Consider the following 6,000-nt stretch of genomic DNA (forward strand, 5'->3'; position numbering starts at 1 on the left):
AATAATGCTTTTAGAGTAAAAGCTTCCCTCTCAAGGAACAGAAACCATGCTGTTTGTTGGACGTTTGAGCTCGGTCCAGATCCCTGCTTGTTTACAACTCTACCTAACTCAGTCTACCCTTTGCCTTATCATTAAGTACCGATGTAATAAAACTCCTGTGTCTGTTATTGCACATTAAAGTAATAATGTCAAAGGCTGCTCATATTTTGTTAACTGGCCAGGCATCTTCAGGCATCTTAAAAGCTATATTCAACATAGATTGTTAAAAGCAACAACAACAACAACAAATACACATACACACTTAAATGTAGTGCTGTTTTTAGCTAAATGGGGTGTAAATTATCTGCATTTTATAAAGCTGGTGCTACAATAGAAGTCCCCTTTCATTTTGTATGCTGAAGAATCAAAGAAAATGAATACCACATTGTTGTTGTTTTAGTTTGTGTGTGTGCCCCTGTCCTCTTTGGTGTACTGGTGGCATAGCTTTAGAAGTTCCCATCTCCTCATTATAAAACTGGAACCAAATGGCTTTGCCAGAGAATGTGAGGGTAGCTAACAAGACCAGTCTGTGCGTGCAATACTGTGTGTGTGTGTGTGTGTGTGTGTGTGTGTGTGTGTGTGTGTGTGTGTGTGTGTGTGTGTGTGTGTGTGTGTGTGTGTGTCTCCTTCATATTCAACGCAGATCCTAAAAAGAGCAATCTTGCCAAGCCACACATCCCTATTAACTCAGTGGGAGGGACGGCGCAAGGCAAATGAGAGAGAGCGATTCATTTAGAAAGAGCCTTTGTGCAGGCCTAAATTTTAAGTCTAATGGTTTTAGCATTTAGAAACATAATATGAAACACAACATACAATTTCTTTTTTCCTACAGTAATCACTCTGCCATTACAGATTTGCATCAAAAGCACAAACAAAGAATGATTTTCACGAAGCAAAGCATGTAAACAACCAGCGTTTTGTCTATCCCACTTGCTAGCACTGGGGAAACTCTAAGCAGAGCAGCCCGAAGATATTTACAAAGCAAATTTGTTGTAATCCGCTAAACAGAAGTGAGTATTTCTGTCTGTATCCACCCAAACTCAAAAGCAAAGCCAAAGCAGTGGATGTGGAACAGGCTGGAAAACTCCAGATACAGTAAAATGAATGATCAACATCATGTGAAAAAACAATCTAACAAATAAATAAACATTTTGTTAGGTTGGTCTTGTGTGGTATGAAAAGTCCAGTGTGACTGCAGCTACTTCATGAGAGACCTGGCGTGACAGTGTGCATGTGTAAGAGAAAGTATGCAGGCCTGCACTGACCTCTGCTCTGACCCAGCAATAGGATGCACGGTGTGTGTAACATAATCCCAGAAACACAAAGGGCAGTGCGTGAGTGTGTGTGCTGGCACAGACAGCAGTAATAAACCTGCTGATATCAGCTGATACCGTGAGATATATTAAAAGGTTTCAACGATCATCATGAGATCATCTGTAGTATAACTTTGCTGTTTTGATGTGTAGCCAGAGCCATCTAGAGCTACTATATCTCTAGAAAAACTACAAACAGAGCAGCAAAAACTACAAGTGGAAGATGGCGATTAGTGCAGCTGCTGCGATAGCTCTCCCCTGACTCATTATGTATGAAAGTACTGTGCGTTGCTATCCTAAAATACAGGTTACCATTTTGCTCAAGAAAGCTGATATTACCGTTATGAAATCATCTGTATGATAGGCTGAAATGTTTGTAATGGCTAATGTTGTAAATTGCTTAAGCTAAGATAATCTAACTAACTTTATACCTCATAGTATCGTTAACCACCTACTCTGCATCCATTCAACACTTTAATCTGTCTCCCATCAACAAATTATTTAAACATTTTAAATAAATGGTCTGCTACCATCACGTCAGTGTTTTAATACAACTTTTGAACTAGTACGCGGGATAGACTTTTTTAATTATCGGGTTGTTCAGTCTGACGTCACTAGCCGTGTCTGGGCCTAAACTCCGCTGCAGGTCCATATATCAAACGATCACTATGGCATTACTGAGAGTTGAAAAACTGTCTAAAGTCTTTCATCTTTAATAAAATGATCAGCGTTCTGCTCTACCAGGTGTAACAATTGAGTTTAACATCCAGGCATCCATGAAAACGGAATTTATGACATTTAACGAGTTAGAAGTTAGCAGGGAGTTAGCTCGCTAGCTTCTATCTAAATACAATATAGCATGTCCTGACTGCGGGGTTTTGGAAACAAATTACAGCTCTGTTATCACTTCCAGCATAAATGAAGACAGAAAACTAAACAGCAGTGACGTTTGTAGGGTTACTGAAGTTGGGCTAGCTGGTATATAATGATGTGCTACGTGACCGCTAGCGACACAGCTATGTTAGCATAATATAAACAAGCTAACTTTTTTTCCACTCGATAAAAGTTAACGTGAGTGTTCACGGTGGTCAGAAACAAATGTAATCACATGGCAGGATGCTGTAAAAGGACCAAACTTCAGCCAGGAGAACAACTGAGATAATCCATCCACAATACGAGGTTAGTCATTCATATACTGCTGCATGGGCTGGGCTGTAGTTACATCCTAAGGTTTTAAAAACTGAGCTTAAATAAATGATTAGCGGTAATAAAAGCCGAGGGAGGTCAACAGTGATCACTGACTGTTTTAGGAGCTTTTTGAGATTAAATAGAAGAAAATAAATAACATTAAACATGTTAACAACACAAAAGCCATATTAAACGCAGACTACTACCGGAAGTAGGATTCGTCGTGTCATCACTGAACAACCGGATTATTATTACTGTGATATTGAACTGGCCTCAAGATATTGATAACGATTACTAACTTACTGGTAATGCGACACAACTGGTATGATGTGTACTAGGTATGTCACAATGACTGCGCTGACAATAACTGTGATATTTAAAAATGAAATATCAATATTGTATCAGTGACATTCATATGAATCTAAATAACTCTGATTTGGCTTTGGGCTTTTTTTAAATGTAAGGTCACAGATTCTCACCATCTCTTTGACTTTAATTCATTTTCCAAAAAATACTAAACAAAAATAAACAGAGTTAAAGAATTTGACTGATTCAATTATTGCTTTTTAAAATATTTTTGGCAGATTTTCTATAGCACTGGCAATTATATTGTTCTGATTAATTTAGTTTTAAATGGATAATTGGTTAATTGTTTAGTGAAAATCTGATGTGATGTGAAGTTCTACCTTTTTCTTTTAAAATCCTTTATTTGAACTGTAAGAAGAACTCTGCAGATTTATTTCAACACCATCTAACCTTGAGCCAAGATCATCTTTAATGTATTGTTAATGCGGGAGAAACAGGAACGCCGATAAAGAACAAGAACACAGAACAGTCAGTTTTAACCACTGGGTCAGCTTACGCTTTGATTATACTCAGACACAGACACGGACAGCTGGAGACCCAACAGACTAGGAGTTATTCCCGTTATAATTCTATGAACTATGCCTAAATTCCACTTCCTTGGGCGCACGTGTAGTTGATGTCACTCAGACACAAGCGGCCTCAAGCGGACCCCAGCTGACTCGCAGATCTGCAAATTCTGATCAAACTTACACTAACTATGACTAAATAAACTAAAACAAACTGTGACTCCTAATGGTTTTTCTTGTATAAGTCACTACTTTTAGCCAGATTAACCTAGAATAGACTACATACTCTCCAGGACTATAAAACTGAAAACTAAAGCAATAAAGCAATTAAGCTGTATAAATTCTGCACACACTGCACTTATCCAAACAACTTGGTGCATGATGGTCAGAAGCTCTCTGGTGACCGGCTATTGCATCGCACGATTCTGCTGAATAGAGACAGTTCTTTTGACAAGTCGCAGGCCAGTAAACACATAGAAGGAGAAACATTTGAAATACTAATGATAGTATATTTAAAAAAAAAAAAGGAGAAGAAGAAATGATTCAATCACTTCTTAGTAGGGCTGCTCAATTAATCGAATTTTAATCACGATTACGATCTGGGCTTTCAACGATCATTAAAAATGACTGAGCCGATTATTAGCCCCTCCCTCCCTCGTGCTTTACTCTCGCGCTGCTCCGTGTGGTAAATCGAGCGCACCTCTCTGCATTTCGAACACGCATCACAACAATTAAGAGGACCCGAGGAAAGCTCGGAAAGCTAAGCAGAAGTTATTTGGACAGGAGAGTGACTGCCGTTGGTTGAAAAGAGAGGTAAAAAAAAAAACTTCAGTGGTGTGGAAACATTATGGGTTCGCGGAGTCAGACGTGGATCAAGTAGACACAGTGTGTAAACTTTGCTATGGTGTAGTAGCTGCACCACAGAGCAACACTGCAAAGTTCACTAAACATAGATGTTTACATTTTTCATTTATTTCTTATATTGCAAACATTTGCACTGTTATCAGTATTTGCACACTATTTTATATTATTTTTTAAAGTCATTATTCAATACATTGTTATTATTAACCCTTTAAAGCCAGTCAGAGCAGCATGCTCTGTTTTGTGTAACTATTTTTAAATCCCTGTAGAACCTGAACCATGTAAGCTAGCGCAATAATTTGTTTTGCATATGAAACCAGAGGAGTTGTACTTACATCTTATGCCATCAGCTTGTCCTAAGTCACGGTTTGCTTCCACATAAAGCTTTGCAAAAATTGCATAAAAAGCACTTGCAGGAACAAAAACATAATATTCCAGAAACACTTTGCCGATCTGATCAGCTGTTCTTAACACTTCCCACATTGAAAAAGACGTCAACCTGAACTGTCGCATTTCCTGCCCGAAACCGGAAGTGACGTCATTTTCGCGGAAAATGTAGTTTTTTACTTGTAGGCCTTAAAAGCCTATACTGGTGTTTTTATAAGTCATGTTTGACTTTTCTGAATAGATTCCGTGATGCTTAGAACTCGAATTGCACTGCTAGAAATAGTTTATTTTGATGCACATGCTGTTTTCTTTGCAAATTTGCATCATAGGATTGTTTTTTTTTTGTTTTTCCTGCAGTATATATAAAAATTGGTGTATCTCCAAAATAAAACTATGAAGACACTCAAAATAAATTTCCTGTTGTTGTAAACTATTTTTTGCAACTTTTTTGTATTTAAAGTTTTGAGGGATAAACCTCTTAAATTTCTCCAAGTAGAAATATATGTAAAAAAAAAACAAAAACGATTTTCAATTTTTTTTGTAGTTTATTGCGCTTTTTTGCAATTAATGTAATTACTATGGACTTAATGCAGACATATTATTAAAATTTGGGCTATAACAGTTGTATTGATGTATAGCAACTTGAAATGCTCCCACAAATGGCACTACAACATGTAAAAAAATAATATAAGCTCTGGCGGACTTGGTTCTATGGTAGGTCTTAAAGGGTTAAATAAATATCGTCAAATAATCGTGATCTCAATTTCAGTGAAAATAATCGTGATTATCATTTTTGCCATAATCGAGCAGCCCTACTTCTTAGCTGGGTCAAACAGCCTGGTTTCTAAGCAACAGGACGCCCTCTGCAGGACAAACATACGCCGTTGCCAAGAAAAATGACATTCTCGTCTCCACTTTGGCCCTCTGAGCACTCTAAGTGTGACTATTTTTGTCCCTTTGTCAACTTGTCAGCAAACAGCACAGAGAACAATAGAGAATAGAGAGGGAGATCTGACCACACACACTCTTCCGCTCGTTGCGTGCTTGATGTAAGACTGGAAGACTGTTCAGGCCAGGACAGGACACTGAGCCCCACAATACCTGACCCACTTTTTCTTGACCAAACTCATCAGAGCTTCAATCAAAGCCAATTGTGACTCAACATATAACTGAATTTCTAAGCAGTCAGTGTCACTATACTGAACCCCTGATAAGTCATTAAGAGCATAAAACATAAATTTAAAAAATGAAAGAGTTAAATCGATAATTTTAGCCTAATGCAGTTTCATCATCTTTATTATAAAATGTATTATTTAAGAAGTTTAGCACCAGCACTCGAA

The sequence above is a fragment of the Maylandia zebra genome, linkage group LG22 (genome assembly GCF_041146795.1).
Source record: "Maylandia zebra isolate NMK-2024a linkage group LG22, Mzebra_GT3a, whole genome shotgun sequence".
NCBI lineage: Eukaryota > Metazoa > Chordata > Actinopteri > Cichliformes > Cichlidae > Maylandia > Maylandia zebra.